The following is a 20,932-nucleotide window of genomic DNA, read 5'->3' as shown; positions in this document are numbered from 1 at the left end:
TGTTTTTCAAAAAAACACATACCCACCTATAAACTCACAAACGTCTTAAAATTAAAGCATTTCTTAAAAAAAGCAATTCTATTGAAACCTGAAGGCTGAGGTCATTAAATAATGGTTCTAGACTTGTTATGGAACGATGCAATCTCACAAAATTAGTGAGATTTTTGGTAAAAAAAAACTTTAAAACAAGAAAGGCAAAAATCGAGTGAGGCAAAAGGTGATTTTAGTGATTTTCTCGATGAAATACTCAGTTTTTGAAAAAAATCACAAAAAACGGATTTTACTTCGTAATCTTTATAGTTAATCAAGTAGACTTTGTAAAATGGTCAACAATTGTCAAACTTCAATATTTTATTTACTTTTTAGCTGGTTTATTATCGAATAAGCAATAAAACAATATTATTGAATTATAGTTTATTATAACTAAGTGTGTGCTATCAAATTTTGATTTTTTTTAATGAGAATGGTGAACAAATAGGACATTTCTTTTAATTAGTAGCACAATTTTATCGCATTTTTCAAAAGTTTATTTGGTTAAAAATGAAAATAATGAGCCAAAATTCTGTTTTTTTCAAATTATTTCAAAAACTGTAAAAGATAGATATAAAAGATGTTGATAAAAGTCTTCATAAAAATTTATGTTTTTTAATTGCCATTAAAAAACTGGGTCATTGCATTTCAAAAAACTGTGTAATATCAATTTTTTTATTCATCATTTTCAAAATATCATAGTAGCCTTCCAAATTTGACTGTTGACAATCTAATCGTTTAAAAAATATTGTAAAACCAATAATTTGGGACAAAAATAAGCAAAAATAGATTAAAAAAATCATAATTAAAAAGCCATTTCGTAATTTGCTCATCGTCAATCGATCTTTTACATTAATTTAAATTGGTTTACCTTAATAGTTAAACATTTCGAATAATTTTGCGGGTAATTAAGAATTTACTAAAAACAGTTTTCTCAATGCAGCCGATTTTGAAAGTGTCTTAAAATCGACTAAAACCTATTTACTAGTTTTTGATGTCTTCGTTACTATGAAATAAAACATTTTCTCATTTTTAGTATTAGAATTAGGATTAAATTTTTTTTTCATAACATCTTTCCTAGCCTTAAAACCCACGCCATTTTTTTCACTAAACTAACTTATTACTCGAAACCAAAAATCCTGAGGTAAAACGGTTTGTTGTATCAAAATTTACGGTTTAGTTTACGTATTAGGTATAATGTGGTATTAGTTTTTTTAACATATAAATTTTTGAAATTTTTATTTATTATTTTTTATTATTTCATTATTTTTAATTGCACATACAATCTTTCAATCTCTTTTTCTTATTTATTTATTAATAATATATTCGGTAAGTTTACAAAACATTTTTATAAAAAAAAACAATTACCAAATATGATATTTTAAATCCAAGATTAAAAAATCTCCTCTGAATTCTGAAACCCTCTTCTCGAAATAATTAAGTAGATGAGCATTTTGAGTGAAAGCTTTGTGTTGATGATAAATAGCCGTCCAGTGCGTCCTCAAAGCTCCGGCTTCTGGCAAATCCAAGATCAAGCGTATTATATTGAGTGGTGATGCTCCAGCTTACGTAAAAAGCTATCAAGAGTGAGTAATGTACAACGCGACTTGTGTTGGGGCATTAATGTGGATTGTTGTTTCACACGAGCTTTGGTTATCGCAGTGAGAATCGAGCGTTTTTCATCATGTAACGAACTTGAAACACGCCACAACTAATTGAAAAATTTTAACGACGTCTTCATACCGTGTTTTTTGGGTCAACTCCGGCGTGTTTACATAGGACCCCGGATTTGCCAAATGGGAAATTCGGGTTGTTATCGGAACTCCATCTCGTGTTACCTTTCCCCGAAACAAAAACATTGCGAAACAAAAATCGCAAAATTAATTTCCTGGCCAGCAGTGACACTTTCGTGACCGTTCAACTCTTCGTAATTATTTGCGTGTTGAATGGAAGACGCTATCACATGATATCATTATCTTATTTCACTTGGAGGAGCGCAGACACGACATTTCCACTTGAACCGATAAAGAGATAGCTTTAAAAATGATTGATCTCGCTTCTTGAGGATAAGCAGGTCGTCCGTTGAACTAATGAGCAACTCGAGCCGCTCCGCTGAACGATTTTAATTATGTTTTTCAAGGGAAAAGTGTGCGAACGACGACGTGACGCTGATTTACATGCGTCACACTAGTTCGAATTTGAGCGAAACTTGCTTTTTGAAAGGTCGACAGATGTTTTTATGATGTCGAAGAGGTGGAGGAGACAACTTCCTGAGGTTTGCGCTCGCAAAGTTTATGCCTTTGCTGTGGCCGAGATCAAAGAACTTTCACATATTGTTCACATAACAAAATATTAATTCAAGCGCGAATTTAAATTAGGCGAAGAGCAAAAGGCAATTTGCAACCAAACTAAGTTATAGGGTTCTCAACCAACAACTGCTAATTATTAAAACACGGAGGTTAGCAGCTTAATTCTGAGGCAAATCATCAACACCTACCTAATTTAAAGGAATTGGAAAAGGCTACGGACACCTAAATGCTAGGATCCATATTCCGTTTTAAGAGCAATGAAAGAACAAAATATCATGTAAAATGCATATAAACTTTAATTTTGATAAGAAAACATTAAATAAAAGTGAAAAAAGCGAGGGCACTACCAGAGAAAATATGCAAGAAAGAACTATAAAAACTTTTCGTAGAATTGATCGTGTCACATTAGAAGTGGTGAATTTAAAAAAAAGTTGACCAGTGTATTACTTTATTGCTTAAGAAAGTCGTTATTTTAAACAATTTTGTAATTGCAAAAAATATATAATAATATATAATTAATATATATTAATATACAATTATTATTATAATATAATTATCATATATTAATATATAATTATGATTATAATATAATTAATATATATATTAATATATAATAAGTAATATATTGCTGTTGATTTGTTATACCTCAGTTTTTTATTTTTTTTATTTTTTTATTTCTCCATTGTAAATTTCTGTCACTTTATTTAATTATGTTGTGTCAAAATTTTATTAAAATTTATGTCTAGATGAGATTTCTAGGTATGCATTTTACGCGAAAAATTCATTTTTACAATAAAATCAAAATATAACGTACTATAAATGCCATTTTGACATCAGTATGTCAAAATGTATTGTTTTTCATAGCACGCTACATTAGTATCCAAGAAATTTTGTCTGCATTTTTCAAAAAAATCAAATTATTTCATTAACTATCAACTTTTGGAAAAAAAAACTAAAGACGGTGTAAAATAAGACGCTGAATAATAATTAGTAATAAAATACATGGGGTGCTATTTGAAAAAATCAAGTTATGGTTCTTCAAAGTTTACCAAAATGAATGTGTCACAGCAAGGTGATGCTACAATGTAAATGTATGATCGTGTCACCAAAAGATACGTCATGCATTTGTCTACCTACGGACAAATTCCCAACCTGATATCCCAAAAACCAAGGGCACTGCGATTTTTTTAGTAAAGTGCCTACAGACGCACTAAATTGTAGAAAAAATTAAATTACTTCTGAACGGTTAAAGTAAATTGCAAAAACTAAACTGATTTATAAAGCCTAAAAAGTGCAAATTTAAATATGTACAAATATACAGGAGGTGCCATTTGAAAAAACTATGTTAAAGGCTGCGTTGTAAAAATGAAACACTCTGTATAGGGCAAAATAATTTTAAGACGTACAGTTTGACTTCCTATTTGCAGTGCCATTTGATTTATTTTCGTGTAGGAGCAATCAACCACGCCCATATCAATGACTCACCTTGTATATTTAACCGTATCCGCAAGATTTTGAAAAATGAAGAACTGAGCAAATTTTTCCTCATATTTGTTGGAAAAATTTTAATCGTCAGTTTTTCTCAGCTTATTATTCCTACCGTTTTCCGAGCATTGATACAATTAAATTAATCTAAAACAACTTGGAACCGAAACATTTAAACGCTCGAAGTACTTTTCTCTACAAATTTTTTTGGTGCATTTTCCTTTAACTATTTAGTTTTGTTTGTAATTAAACAGCTTTAATTTTCTTGTTTAAAATATTGCACTTGAAGCCAATCTCCTTACTGGACTCGATTCACAATTTTTTTTTGCCGTTGGAAGCGTTAAACAATTTTTGTGTGTGAGCAAACAGTGCAGTCTTTATAATCCATGGTTTATTTTGAGCAAAAAACACAAAACCGTAGTTTTATTCAAAACAAACTTTCGAAATCAAAATATTATCAGTATAAATAGTGAACGATTGTGTTTGCGGTGTTATCGTTCCGGAGTGTTTTGTCAAGTACGTAAAACAAACGGTGAATAAAAATGTAAATTTAGTGAATTTTTGCCCACACCCATCAACAGCAATTTAAATATTTACCACAAAAATAGGTTTTTCTACAACACCTTGCTGTGAAAAATAAATGCTTCGCCGTCAATGTCTACCGAAGAGGGGTTATTCTATTAAAAAATAAGTGTTTATTCCCGGGTGGCGGCCCATCGTTGTTTATTTACTTGATCGATATGACGGTGTTCTTTTGGAAAAAGGCGGTTCAGGTGCGCTTGAGGACGGGCAATCAGGCTAATAGATTAGAGCGGCAATTTGCGGCGAGAAATTAATGTCGTCGATTGATAGCATTTTGAAATTCCAGCAAATGATTGTCCGTTATCTCCATTTCTAGCCGGCTGCATTCATTCGCTGCTCCTGATTGATGTCCTCCGTATTGATACAGATCGCTCGTCCGAATGTCCATTAACGGTATTAATTTCCATGCTAATAGCTCATAATCATGCTAATCCCGGCAATATTGCGTTAGTTAAGAGAGACATGCATCAATGGATCAATAATTAACAAGTCCTGATAAAGACAACTGGGTCATCATATCGTCCGAAATTGTTAGGCGCAGCACGTCGTTGCCAAACGGCGACTATCTGGCGAAGAGGGCCAACACTGATTGCTTCCATGGAACAATAAGACTTTTGTGTCCTGCCAAGAACGTTATCATTAATGCGCCGACTAGTGGATGGACGATCGTGAGCGATAAAGCGGAAAATGGGGCAGGACCGGTGGTCCAGTGCTCTACTTGTTGACTTACGGCAAAGGCAACGCCAGCGATCGATCAACGCCTAATTATTATTTCATGCTGACTATCGGATACATTGCATGATACACTAATAACCGGCTAGAGCCGACTTCTGCACTGGGAGGATACTTAGATGGGCATGAATTAACCACGGCTTTTAGAAATCGTCAAATATTCACACGGCACATGGAAGCGATCCCAAAGGGGTGTCTGGACTTATCTACAACTATTTTCAAATGAACCCGTGATAGTGAAATTTCAATTTTTTGAAAATAAAATACTTAGGTACAAAACACTTCAACTTTTAATATTCGGAAGTAAAATTACCATTGGGGGCGCCACTGAGCTAAGTCGAAAACAGTAACCACAAATGGTGGGAAAATGTTAATTCGAATATTTTGAGCGTTGTACAAATTTTGTGGCTTCACAATTATTGCATTGCCTACACGGAATGACTATTGTATGTTTGGTGTAAGAAACAAACACGTTTGGTTCACTTTCTTTATTGGAAAATTATTACAAAGACATTGAAAAACCTACCCTTTGGAAACAATCTATGCTTAAATGTATCAGCAGTTCTTAATCTTAATTGTAGTTTTGTTGATTTATCGAAGTATTTCATGATATTTTTAGTGGAAAAATTCTAACTTAAAATTCACACACTTTACTAATTTATTGGTTTTTTGAGCCCAACTTTGGGCTGTGATCCATTACTTATAGTCTTTAATTACACAACTGTTTAATCATCAGAATTTAAATCTTTTTTATTTTTTATCCACGTTCAAATTCTAACAATCAACACTTTGTAGTACCACAAAAAAACACAGAACCAAAGTCTAAATCATTTAAAATATCACAGCCTTTGAACCCTTTACAATAATTTTATATCTAAAGGCTCGAAGGGTCTTCTGAAATCTTTAAATAATTTAACGAGTTTTCCAAAGATAATAAACGTAATGGGGTTATGCTTAATTTTGCCCGATTAATGCTCCGGGAACCGAAAATCGACCCAAAATCTCGTCAAAAATCGAAAAAAGCGAAGTTCTTGAAATTTTTTTTTTGCACTTAATTTTTTAATTTTGGACAAAAAACGTTCAATGCAACAGACATTTAGTTGTACTCTATGATATTATTAAATTATTAATTAAACCAATTCGAATTATGTTCCTCACTGACTCACAATTATGGCTTGGACATATAGTACCTGATTTGTATCCGGCTCGAAGGACCATATGTTTGAGTTAGAACTCGGGGTTAAAATCATATTGATTTTATTAAAAAAATAATTTGAATATGTATATCCAGAATTAGCTTATACGAACTCAAACAATTAAAACCAAATCTAATTAAAATAATGATAATTTGGCCATTTAAAAATTAAAATCGTTATTGTTGTTCAGTTTTGTGGAAAATTCTCGATTTTAATTAGAGTTTTTGAGAAAAACTGGTATTAATAACATAATTTTAATTAAAAACTTGTATCTATAAAAACTTGCAGAATAATTCAGGAAAAATTTATATGTATACAGGGTGTCTATTTTTCGAGCTCCACCATGGAAATCTCGGTTTTTATAAGAGATCCGAGGTCGGTTAAATTAGGGCAAAATTGCGGATTTTTATGCTGAACAATTATGTGAAAAAAAATTTTGATGTGACATTTTTAGTTTTTGAATTATTGGAAAAAGACGGAAACTTGAAATATTCGTTTTTATTTTTTCAAGCGGTAACTAAAAGAACTAAACGTTTTTAACTAGGAGGTTCTCCGGGCACTTTTTTTACAAGGAATCTAAATCTGTCATCGTATTTTCCAAAGCATCCTTCATGTCAGATTTACAATACTCAATTTTGGTTTTTCCAAAGGTAGCCATATTTGTTTTTTGTATTTTTGAAAAGTGTTTTTGTTGCTGATTACAACGATATATTACATGATATGATCGAATCTTACATGCTGATTGAAATGGAGAAAAAAACATTTTTGCGAAGAGTGCTTGGAAAAAACGCCAACTAGTTTGTTTTTAAACAAACTAGATTTTGGGTCTGAAAAGTTTACATTTCCTACAAGCTTACTTATTTGAAAACTAAACGACATGATAAAAAAAACAAAACAAGATAAAGTTATAAAAATTCAGCTATTTAATAGAACTGTCAAAATTTAGCTTCTTAAACAAAACTTTTTGGCGTTTTTTTCTAAAGCACTCTTTGCAAAAACGTTTTTTCTTAATTTTAATCAGCATGAAAAATTCGATCATATGATGTGATACGTCGTTGTAATGAGGAACAAAAAACTTTCCAAAAATATAAGTATCATATATGGCGTTTATAAGAAAAACCAAATTTGAGTCTTGTAACTCTGACATCAAGCACGCCTTGAAAAAGACTATGACAGATTTAGACTTCTTGTTAAAAAGAATGTCCATCTTAAAAATGTCTAGTTCTTTTGGTTATCACTTGAAAAAATAAAAACGAAAATTACAATTTTTTTTTCAATAATTCAAAAACTAAAAAAATTTCTTGTAGATAATTGTTCCAGATAACTTTGTCCCATTTTAAACGAACTTGTATCTCTTATAAAAACTGAGATTCCGATGGTGGAGCGTGAAAAACAGACACTCTGTATAGGGGAAAAAAGTAGATTTAATAGCAAATACAAAAAATCGAGGTATTTTGTATCCTAGTATGTACTTCTCCGTAGAATCACGGGCGAGTTAAAGACAGGGAAGTTAAAAATTAAGCAAATGATAAACAATAAATAAATACTACAAAAGGATGTGCAAATTGTGAAAGAATCATAAGTTTAATTTTTCTTCCAAAATTAAAAATGTTTGTGGAGACATTATGCGGCCATTAGCATAACCCCATAAATAACCTGTATTTTAGGTTGTCTACCGTAAGTCTAGTTTATCCCACATTTCTCAACTCCTAATGTCTTTATTCCCGTTTTGTGACTTGTACAACATACTTATGTAAATAGTACAAATTATTTAAGTATTCTACACCACCGGCAAATGTGTATCTGATAACAAACTAATATCATAAATATTCAACGGCCAGTTTTATGTCGGTGCGATTTTTCCCCTTTCACCATTCAATAACATGGTGCCTCGCTTCCAAGTTTTTATCGATTCGCTAAACGACAAGCCAAAATCAATTGTACACCTTTTGTCAAATGGTATCTCTCAATCTCGAAATCGCTTTGTAAATGAAAGCACAGTAAAATCATTTCGATGGCGTCGTAATCATTAATAATTCGTGTCGAGGGGTCCGAGTGACAGTGGTCTGGAGGGAGCCGCGTTTACAAGTGCAACAACCCGGAATTTTTTGCCGATTTTTTACGTGTGTGTTTTCCGCAGGAAATCGATAAATTGCATTAAAGGATCTGCTTCAAGTAGAGCTCTACTCTGTATCAAACTTTACGTCCATCTCGTCGACAAACTTATCCCGGACTTTTCCGGGAAAAGTATTTATGTTCGCACCGAATTTTACTTCAAATTAAACGAAACGACCCGCCCGAATTCTCTGACAGATGGACGTTGTTTATGATGACATGAAAAAGCTTTTTAAAATTTGGGGAATCAAAAGTTTCACTCATTTCCAGCACCTGGATTTTTAACTCGATCACGCTGCTTGCTTGAGGTTATATCGAATAACAATGCTTCGAGATAACTACGCTCAACTTTGAATTGGGTATTCGGAGCGTATACAAAGCCTGCATGGAAATTTTCTTTTAAGTAACTTAACGCCACATTATCGCACATAATAATTCTTTAACTCGCTCGAGAAAAACCTCATTGAAAGCGGGCTATTATATCGGGTGATTCAAAAATATGTGGCATAATTTTAACCACGAATACCCCTCTAAAAATGAAAATAGATAGGATAGTATTTACTGACCCACCTCAAAAAATTGAAAAATTACAATTTTTCAGAAATTGGTATGGAAAAATGGTTTTTTGAAAATATTTTTGTTACCGTTCATGCGATTATTATGAAATTTTGCATGCCAAGAGACACAAAGACGCTCTTTGATATGGTGTAAATGGAAATCTTGTAAAAGCTATACATTTCCGGTGACAAGGGGGCCCTTCCAGTTTTTAGGTGATAACTCAATTTTTCGGCCTATAAACACGTATTTTTGATACCAAAAATCAAAAGCCCAATTATTTTTTAATAAAAAAGGTACTCTTGCTTCATGTCGTCAAACTGTACCGTTCTCTAGTTATTTGGGATTAAACTAAACTCTACACTGCTCTGCAGAATAGAAAAGTATAAATTTTGAGCGTACCATTACCTTGGAAACAGTTCACTACGAATGACACAGATGTCATTGCTGTCACATTTGATGTCAATTTCATTTAATCCAAAGTAAATTTTGATTATTTCTTGATGATAATAGTAAAAGACATGATTATGTGTTGGAAGAAATAATGCATGAGCTAGCGATAGCCATCCCGGCATCACAACTTGGTCTGAGACTACACCACAAGGTTTTCACACCGTAAAACGATTTTCCCTCCAAATTGCTGGTTTTATCAATACTTCACTACTTGCATTATAAAACTATAATCCAAATGAAGAATTAAAACGATCAGAGACCAAGAACACAATCTCAACTGTAACAAATCACAAAATAAAATCTTATCAACTATTTGTAATGCCAATGTTGCAATTTTTCTTTAATAGGAAGTTAATTTGATCCACAAAAGAATAACGCACGGCTTAATGTTAATTTACATTTTTGAAAATTACAAGAGCTTCGACAACAATGAGCACAAAAGCAACAAATGCCGCCAGCGTGCTAATTGGCGCCAGTGCTATTTTTCATAAGCGCGAATATCAAAAAAAATATGAATGATGAAGTCAATGTTTTTTTATTAAACAACAATAATAACCTGGATCATTTTTTTTTTCTTGACTTACCAGTATGGGGTGATCAGGGCATCATTTCCAAATACTAAAATAATTTTTTAATCGTTATGACTGTATGATTTTTTTTTCGCGCTTACGAAAAATAGCACTGGCGCCAATTAGCACGCTGGCGGCATTTGTTGCTTTTGTGCTCATTGTTGTCGAAGTTCTTGTAATTTTAAAAAATGTAAATAAACATTAAACCGTGCGTTATTCTTTGCAGGTTTCAACTACCTGTGGATTAAATTAACTTCCTATTAAAGAAAAATTGCAATAATGGTACTATAAATGGTTGATAAGATTTTATTTTGTGATTTGTTACAGTTGAGGTTGTGTTCTTGGTTTCTGATCGTTTTAATTCTTCATTTGGATTATAGTTTTATAATGCAAGTATTGAAATATCGATAAAAATAGCGATTTGGAGGGAAAATCGTTTTCTGGTGGTGTGCCATCAGATCAAGTTGTGATGCCGGGGTGGCTATCGCTAGCTCATGCATTATTTCTTCCAACACATAATCGTGTCTTTAACTATTATCATCAAGAAATAATCAAATTTTACTTTAGATTAAATGAAATTGACATCAAATGTGACAGCAATGACAGCTGTGTCATTCTTAGTCGACAGTTTCCAAGGTAATGGTATGCTCAAAATTTATACTTTTTTATTCTGCACTGCGGTGTAGAGTTTAGTTTAATCCCAAATAACTCGAGAACGGTACATTTTGGCGATATGAAGCAAGAGTTCCTTTTTTATTAAAAAATAATTGAGCTTTTGATTTTTGGTATCAAAAATACGTGTTTATAGGCCGAAAAATTGAGTTATCACCTAAAAACTGGAAGGGCCCCCTTGTCACCGGAAATGTATAGCTTTTACAAGATTTCCATTTACACCATATCAAAGAGCGTGTTTGTGTCTCTTGACATGCAAAATTTCATAATAATCGCATGAACGGTAAGAAAAATATTTTCAAAAAACCATTTTTCCATACCAATTTTTGAAAAATTGTAATTTTCCAATTTTTTGTGGTAGGTCAGTAAACACTATCCTATCTATTCTTAATTGTAGAGGGGTATTCGTGGTTAAAATTATGCCACATATTTTTGAATCACCCGATATAGCCCAGATTAATATCATACGCTCATTTTTTCACACTACATTTAAATATTAACGGAGCCAAATTATACGCCACTTTGCGATACGATCGGTAATGCACGTTTATTTTTTACATTCTTCTATTCTAAAAATTACAAAATAATTACGTTAATATCTACAAGAAATTTGAATTTTTAAATAGAACCATCTATTTTTATTGCATTTTTGAATTCGTCTTTTGAAACTGAGTAAAATGTATCCTAGTTGCTTGTACTTATCTGTCATAGTTTTTGACGTATGTCAATTTTTTATACATTTTTTTGCAAGGGTTTTTAAAATATTGCAACTCGTGTTCCTTTATAATAAGTGAATAACTCTTTTTGCATTTAATAGCAAAAGGTTCAAAAGGCCTTCTCAAGTCTTCAGGATTGTTAACTGTCAAATTGCAAGGCTACTATGATTTTTTGAAAATGATTAAAAAATGATTATAACTCATTTTTTTCAAATAGAATGAACCTGTTTTTTCAAATGCAATCAAAAGAACATCAATTTTTATACAGACTTTTATTAACATCTTCTATATCTATCTCTTACAGTTTTTGAGATAATCGCAAAAAACAGAATTTTGGTTCATTATTTTCATCTTTAATCAAGTAAAGTTTTGAAAAATACGATGAAATTGTGCAATTAATTAAAAAAAAATGTTCTATTTGTTCACCATGCATTCATTCAAGAAGTTAAAAATTCGATGATAGACTGACTTAAGTTAATTTACACTAAGTTATAATAAATCATAATTAAATATTATAATTTTACTGCTTATTCGAGCTTATTCGAGCTAGAAACTAAATAAAATATTGAAGTTTGACAATTGTTGACCATTTTACTACGTCTATTTGATTAACTATAAAAATTACGAAGTAAAATCCGTCTTTTGTGATTTTTTTCCAAAACTATAAGAGATAGCTATAGGATGTAATAATAAAAGTCACCATAAATATCGATATTCGATTGTCGTTAAGAAAATAGGGTCGTTCTTTTTGAAAAAACTGATTTATAGCAGTTTTTTGCTAACCATTTAAAAAAATCAGTCTAGCCTTGAATTTTGACAGTTCAAAATTTTGAAAATTCTAGAAGGCTCTTCGAACTTTTGGTTATCGAGCCCAAAAAAAATATTTACTTATAATAAAGTGTTCAAGGGCTGTGATACCTTAGATAAATCTTTGCAAATAAAAATTTTAACAAAAAAATTGACATGTGTCAAAAACTATGACAGATAAGTACTAACAACTTAGGTAAATTTTACTCAGCTGGAAAAGGTAAATTCAAAATGGACTAAAAATCTGTGGATACTAAATTAAATTTTAAAGCTCTAGGTATATTAAAAGTTGAAAAGTTTCTAATGTAGGTCTTAAAAGAATCACCCTGTAAATAGGATGTCTCAATATTAAAAAAATTACTAAAGTTATGTTTTTTTAAATGGAACGCCCTATAGATTTTATTTAAGTTTGTTAAAAGTTGAATAACTTAAAAAACTTAAATGGTAAACCTTTTTTTTTTGTTTTTGCTTCTCACAGATTATAAAACTATTATTATTTATTATTTAACGAAGACAATTATTATTTAAAAGATAAAAAACCAATGTTGATTCAAAGAATGTTTTTTAAAATTTAACAAAAGTATTCGAGTGGTAAGTGCAATCAGTATTTTTGGTTGCATCTTAAAACATGTCAGAAATAACTTACTATTGACTCACCCTGTATCAAAATTTTTGTTATTTCACTGTAACAAATGACGAATAATGGCCTAAGGGTAACATTAAAGTTATTACCAGAAAAGATTATTGATTATTTAGGGCAGGGAGTAATTAAAATTTATATTTTGCACGACGTTTCAATTTTTATTAAATCTTCATTAGGCTAATAAAAATCGGAATGTCGCGAAAAATATAAATTTTAATTTTAGGGCTGGGGATAACTGCCTTAAATACTCAATAATATTCTCTGGACATAATTTTTAAGAGCATAAATGTCATCTCGAAACTAAATCTGTTAAAAATAATCCGACGTTTCGTATTGTTGTTAAAACTGCCTTACACAGGAAAAAAACCGAAAATTTTGACATTGTCGAGAAATAAAAAAATAAGTTTCTAACATTTAAAGTTAAATAATGGACATTTCCACATCGCTGGGACACATGTGTTCCAAATTCAAATTCAAAGTTTCGAATTTATTAAAAAAAGTGATGTGGATGAAGAAATAGAGTTCTTGTGACCGTATTATTGACCGCGTATGTGTGTCTATTGTTTGCAAAATCGCGTGAAACGCTCCTGTATGTTAAATCTAATAACACAAACCTCAGCCTTTGTTCCATTATTATCCAAGTCGCTAAACGCGACGCAGGACGCACACGATTCATGTGTAGTTTATTACTTCCTGATAAGAGGTCACATCCGCTGAAGCAAATTTCAAATTCTAAAGCAAATTGAAACCATACTTCAGTCCGTACCATTCTAGAGGCATAAATGCGGTATTAATCTCATTCATATTCACTTGGTTATGCTAACGACAATGCGTACATGCACGTGAAATCTCACATGTGCATCTATTACTCCTTTCAACTCCATAACTCCAACTCCTGGACAAGTTTAGAATATTGTGTTCACTTTTCTGGATTGTGTCGATCTGAATACAGTGGTTTGTTTGGCTGATAATGATATCCTTCCGGAGCACCATCTCACGGTAAACTGATAATAGGGCCGATAAGCACAGCCCGGACTCTGCTCTTGGCTACAGCTTTATCTGCTCACGTTGCATTAATGTGCTAATATATACAGAATAGCTTCACCTGCGTCCTTGCAGGACCGAATCGATTTTCGTGACGAGACTCGAAACAAAAATAAAAAAATGTTTTTTTTTGAAAAAACTTTTAGTTAAAAGATGCACTAAAAAGTAAAAAATAACGTTTTTCTATCAGAGGAGAATATTTGTGCTTACAAATTAGTAAGTAACATACCGTTAATGTTGGTATAAGTTACGGTATGTATACATCGAAAACCTATTTAATTCCTTCAGGGGATATTTAATCAACTAGGATTGCATTGTCACGCAGATTACGTATGTATGCAAAATTTCACTTCATTAGGACAACGGGAACCTTTTCAAATTTGGCTCCAAAAATATGAAACAGACAGACACACAACAAAGCAAGTTAAATAAAAGGTTTTAATAAAAATACGGACTATTCAGCTCATCTGTGATTTTATTTGTTTAGCATTATTAATTCTGGCAGTTGAAGCTACCAATTTAAAGGATTAATTGGGCTAATAATCAATATTAGAAATTTCCACCGTAATTTACGCGAAAACGTGAAATAATTTACCTCTGAATACTTTATTGAAAATACCATAAATTCCAATAAGTGGGGAATGTCAAGTTATGTGAGTAGTTAAATATGTTGTGTTAATTACTGAATTGCTAGTAAAAGCACTGTATTGTGTATACACTTACTCGCAATAAATTTTGAATTAATATTCCACATACACGGGAATAGAAAAATTAGTGCTGAAGTAGGTCACTCCAACTCGTATCACCTTTACAAAGTTTGTAAAGTGACACCTGTGTGAATTACGTTTCAAATTTGAAACGTGAGAGAAAGTAATTAAATTTAAATTATTTCCAGCTGGTCGTGCAATGTGGCATTCAAGCCATAAGTAATTTAAAAATTCTTTTCAGCGATTGTTGATAATTTAACTGCAATTTAATTACTAATCTACCAATTTGGAATTCTTGCAGAACAAAGAACTTGTTAACTTCTAGTATACATAGTTACAGCTTTAAAATTTTGCATACGATTCAAATCGACTATTCTAAGTTTAACTAAATTATTTTCAAAATGGCAGAGCTTCCGGAACTACAAAAATTGACGCCAAGTTTGAGATTTTAAATAGTAACCACACATTTTTATTGTACATTCGAATTTACTTTCTTAAGTTGAGTGAAAATTACTTAAGTTATTGGTACTTATCTGTCATAGTTTTTGACATATGTCAATTTTTTGTAAACATTTATATTTGCAAGGGTTTATCTAAGATATCCCAGCTTATAAACCTTTTGCTATAAATGAATATTTTTGCATTCGATAACCGAAAGTTTAAAGAGTTTTGTAGAACTATCAAAATTGTCAACTGTCAAAATTCATGGCCATTATGATTTTTGTATAATAGTTTTCAAAGTTTTTTCAGATGGAACGATCTTATTTTCTTAACGGCAGTAAATAAAATATCCATATTTATGGTGACTTTTATCAATACGTCCTATACCTTTATCTTACAAATTTTGAAAAAATCTCAAAAAACGGATTTTACTTTGCAATTTTTATAGATAATCAAGTAGACATTGTAAAATGGTCAGGTCAGGTCAGGTCGTTCGAAACTTCGATATTTTATTAAGCTTTTAGCTGGCTTATTATCGAATAAGCAGTAAAATAATAATATTTCATTATGTTTTTTTATGACTACGTGAATTATGTAAAGTAACTCAGTATGCCATCGACTTTTGAACTTCTTGAATGAAAATGGTGAACAAATAGAACATTCTTTTTTAATTAATAGTACAATTTTATCGTATTTAATGGATTAAAAATGAAAATAATGAGCAAATTTTTTTATAATATATAATATATAATATATAATATATAATATATAATATATAATATGTAATATATAATTTATAATTTATAATATAACTTAAAAATATAATTTCTAATAATTATTTTAATAAATCGTAGTAGCCTTGAAATGTGACAGTTGACCATCTTGAAAATTTAGAAGACTTTTGGCTATTATATGCAAAATTTTAAAGCTCTAGTTTTATTAGATGTTAAAAAGTTTCTAATGTAGGCTCTAGATGAATCACCCTGTATAGTAGAATTTAAATTTATATTGAACCTGTATTATTATTGGTTTTACCTATGTTTAAAGGATTTGTGTATAGAACAGAAATAGAAATATAGAATATATCACAGAATAACTACGAGAAAACTAGAACAGAGCCAACCTGGAACAACCTTCCCGTTTTTATTAAAATGTTCCTAAATGGGTTTTGTTTTTATTTTCCGTTTTATGGGCGGTATTGTGTGGTGTATAATTTAGTATTGATTTTTATGGATTGTTTGTTTTCGTTTGGTTGGCGTGCTGTGGTCCCATGACCTACACCCATAAGTCTGGCCCTAGATCAGCTCGTCGCGTTCATAAAACCTTTTTCTGATAATTCCGACCGACATTACGCGAATTTATTATATCAGGTCCACGTCCTGCAGGCATGCAATTTCTCAACAAAAGAATTCTTCTTCCGAAAAATCTCTCGTCCGCAATTAAACGAAATTATGAGAGCGTCGACGGTTTGAAATGTGATTTAAAAAAAAGTGCGCTCGGAATTCTATGCATATTTGTGTGTTATTAGCGAGCACGTGCATGAAAAGGGCCGTTGTGATTGCAGGTTGCGCATTCCTGACGTACTTCAGCCCGGAGAGTGCCCTCAACGCCCAGAACGCTCTGCATGAGAAACACACGTTGCCAGGGGTAAGTTATCCATGCTCATTACCCACCTGCGCCGCTTTATTCTCCTCACTTTTTACCCCAACTGCTCCCTCTTCGACTTTATGGGAGAAGATGGATGGGGCGAACTACTCGCCAAAGCCTTTCTATTTTATTAGACGGTTTATACATGTGTTTCGTTCGTTCCATGGGAGGCTTAACGACCCAGAAATTTGTCTTTTTCTTTTTAAAATGGTCCGTAAAAAACATTATTCGCGTGTTATGCCACGGCAACAAACGCGCGCCCTCTTTTTACACAAACATACACAAAAGGAAAACGACACAAATTTTTCTTTTACTCCACTTTGGAACGCACGATGAAAATATTTCTTCATTTAACGTTATTAAAGGACAAAAATGGGACAATCATTTATGCGTTATTACAAGAAAGTATCACACTTAATTGCTTCCTGTATTTTTTTATTTTGGTGACACTGAATAATGTATGGGCTTTTCTTATAATTATTTTTAAGTTGTATTCTGAGTGTTCGTCTAAACCCCACATTAGAAGTATTGGTAGTTCTAATAATGATAGTCATTTGAAAATTTGTATACAACCATAATCTCTTAGGACTTGCTCAATAAGAATATTTTCAAGATGGTGACACTTTCGGTTATACCGGAAGTCGTTATCAACTTTCTGATTGCAAATGGAAGGCAATACTTTTTATTGCGTTTTTCGATCTCTAGAGTTATTTTAAGTAGTTTTCATTACCTTTCTATTTAGGTTTTTTAATTTTTTTGAGAATGTGCACCTTTTATTTCAAAAATCGATAACTCGGCCATTTTGTAAATTTGGATATATTTTATAGCTCACGTGAAAAAGGAATCTTAGATTTTTTTTTAGTGTTTTTAATGTTATTTTCAAGCCGTTTTATAGAAAAACAACATAAGAAACTAAGCTTTACACTAGCTTTTTCTTCTCTAGCATGGAACAAACTAAAATCTATTTATTCCTCTCTGACAGTACTCAAAACAACTTATTGGAAAAAGAGCCATTTATAAAAAAAATAAGCTTTATACTGTTTTCCTGTGCTCCAATAAGAACCAAATATAAAAATTATGCATCGTTTTCCTAAAAGTATCCTTAATTTTTTTTAAAAATCATTTGCTAAACTCTCGCAAGTTGTCAAACACAGACATTTTGCTTCTAAGGAAGGACCCAAACTTTAATAGAAGAAATCAAAGCAATCACTTTGTCTCTAAAAAATCATGAACTTTCTTAAAGAAACGTACAGTAAAAATAAGCTTTTAAAGAAAAAAAGTGCAGATACTAAATTTTGCATTGTCTTCTTCCTTAGGAAGGAACAAACTCAAAATCTATTGATTCTTCTTTTCCTAGAAGTATCAGTTTTAGTAAAGTCCTTAATTTTTTTAGGTCTTTTTTATGTATTACACATTTTTCCCTGTTTTTTTGGTTATTATAAGGCATTAAGGCAATACTTTAAAAGAATCATCTTCTACATTGTTCTAAATTCTTAAAGAACAAATTTTTTTCTAAGAAGGAATTGAAACATAATAAAAAAAAGACTATAGCTGTATCTTCTAAAAAATCTTGACGTTTTCCGTATAAATACAAGTATTGTCATTAACTTAGTAGAATTCTTAGTTTTGTTGGTTTCTAAAGTTTTTCAGTTGCCTTTTATTTCTTCTAAGACTGTCACAATGTCACATACGCAGGAGAATCATTATTTAAACTATCACATTTTGATAAAGAAAGACATTTATTTTGTTTTACAAAAAAAAAACTTAAATTTCCGAAGAAACTTATTGGTAAAAGGATTTATAAAACAATTAAAGAAACTAAGCTTTACACTGTCCCCTTGTGTTCTGACAAAAACCGAATTTAAAATTAATTGATTTTTTATCTTTTCTAGAAGTACTCTTTATTTTTTAAAAGAATTATTCTCAAAATTGTCACAAACTGTTAAACAAAGAAATTTTTCTTCTAAGAAAGGACTTAAACATTAGTTGAAGAAAACAAAACAATCATTTTGTCATCTAAAAAATCTTCAACTTACTTCAAGAAAGTTACTGTAAAGATAGGTTTTCTAGCTTTTTAGCATTTCTTAATTTTCTAAGTCTTTTTTTTTACACATTTTTCAGAAATTGTTTGGTCCTTATAAGACACTATTTTAGAAGAATTGTCTTCTACATTGTCATAAATTGTTAAAGAAATTTTTTTGAGCAAAAATTAAAAAAAGAGCCAAAAAATCTTGAAGTTTTTTACATACACGTAAAAGAACGTTTTTTTTTCTTTTGCAACAAGTAGACTTAAAGTCTATTTATTCGTCTTTAGAAGTACCAGTTTTAATAAAGTAGTCTTTAATTTTTTAGATTCTTTTTATTTAAGCGTTTTACATTGTCTTTCACTTCTTTTGAAATAACACTCATCACTGTCTCAAGAAAAAAACTCTCTTCTGAGTTAGAATCTAATCATCTAATAATTAGTACAAGATTATTCATCTTGTGTTCGTGTTCTAACTTTCTTAACTTTACAAATGTTCTGAAGATGTTTATTATTTTCTTCAAAATGTGGAAGCTTTATAAAAAATGATCATGGAAAATTTTATTCAGAAACAAAAATTATGTGGCAATCTTCTAAAAATCTCCATCAAGAAGCAAAAGATAGTCATTTAATTATTCAAATTTTTAGAAATACGAATTTTTATGAAAGCACTTTTAGGAATTCCAATTCTTTTTAAAACTAATTTTTTAAAAAAAGTTTACCCTCCCCACTTGGGACGCACGGCAGGACTAGTTCTAATTTTTACTTTCTACATAATTATCTTGTTACTTTTCCCTTTTCCGTTAAAATAAACCCCTTTTTGACAATAATTTCCGTATCGAAATCGCGCCCCAGCCCTCGAAATTGAATTATTTCCTCAAAAGGCGTCTCATCGCAAAAATAGCATCGTCATTCCCAAAGCCGTTATTATCGCCACAATAAAACACATTCCGGACTATCCACAGGATTCTGTAAATATTTAGGACACAAAAGGAAGACATAAAGATAATTTAAAACGCCAGCTGGACACTCGGTTTATTTAAGACCATTCAAAATACACCAATGCTGAAATATGGCTTTTTCACCAACCTCACCTTCCATTCAATGGCGAGAAGAAGAAATAGCACCGATGCCAAGCGGCTCTGTTTCCTGTTTTATCGGTTGCGGTTGGATTTGCGAGTATGGTGTTTTAAATACGACTTCCGGGAGTAGATTATTCAACTATTGGCTTGCGTTATTGCCATAAATTTGATTTATGGGATACGAAAATAATTGGATTTCTTGACTGCTGGTGTTTGTTTGGTTAGGGATTTTTGCAGCACGTGCCTGAGTTTCTACTTCTGCACTGTTTTCAAGTGCATTGTTTCGATAAATTACAGTGATAAAACACAAATCAAGCGTTTGAAGCAAACAAAAGCCACATTTTTTTCCAACGCAGGAGAAGCAGATCTACTTGCACCATTAATACACCGATAGCGTGTCACAGTATTATTATTATTCCGATATTACCCTCAACTATTACTTAGAAATTACCTAATAAAATGACAGAGGCGGTTTCAAGGATATTTATTTAGACATTAAATTGATCAATAAAATTTCTCCCAACGAAAAGTACTATTTCTGGTGATTAATTTTGAGTTGTGGCCAATGAAAGTGTGACAATTGTGAGTATAAAAAGGTCGAGTCTGGTCATAAAGACGGCTTTTGTGTGGGGATATAATAACAAAGAATGGACGAAATTTCTTTATGTGCTGAATTACGGGAGGTTTGGATAAACAACGGTGTTGTAAAATTAGGGAGCAAAAGAATTGCGCTTTACCCTTATTAAAAAAATACAAAGAGGCGCAATATGGCCTGAAATTTGTTTAATTAACGAAAAAAGAAAAATAATCTTGCAAAACAATTATTTTTGTTTATAAAATTAATATTATAAATAAATAAATAAAATATAAATAAAATATATTTATATAATTTATATATTTGTATAAATTATATAAATACATATAATATATAAACATATTTATATAATTTATAACTCTTTATAAATAAAATTATAAAACCCTAAAAAGGTTGCGTTTTTTTGAAAATTGTTTTTGGTAATTGTACCCAAAAATTTACTGTCATAAGTTACAAGTTTGAATTACAGAGGACTCTAACTTAGGAGAAACAAGATACAAAATAGCAGGATTTTTTAAATAAAAAAAAT

General features: G+C 31.1%; 1 protein-coding gene across 4 annotated transcripts in view; it reads left to right on the top strand.

Moving 5' to 3' along the window:
- The window catches only part of bru3 (bruno 3), a 456,798-nt gene that overhangs the window by 34,007 nt on the left and 401,859 nt on the right, over window positions 1-20,932 (top strand). For all 4 annotated transcript variants that reach the window (XM_015984037.2, XM_064357773.1, XM_015984039.2 and 1 more), the window contains exon 2: window positions 16,621-16,703. The gene's annotated coding sequence lies outside the window, so the exon portion shown is untranslated. The remainder of the gene's footprint in view (window positions 1-16,620; window positions 16,704-20,932) is intronic.

This window comes from Tribolium castaneum, chromosome 7, assembly GCF_031307605.1.
Source record: "Tribolium castaneum strain GA2 chromosome 7, icTriCast1.1, whole genome shotgun sequence".
In the NCBI taxonomy this organism is placed as follows: domain Eukaryota; kingdom Metazoa; phylum Arthropoda; class Insecta; order Coleoptera; family Tenebrionidae; genus Tribolium; species Tribolium castaneum.
Note: the sequence above shows the minus strand (reverse complement) of the source record. Positions and strands in the feature narration are given on the sequence as shown.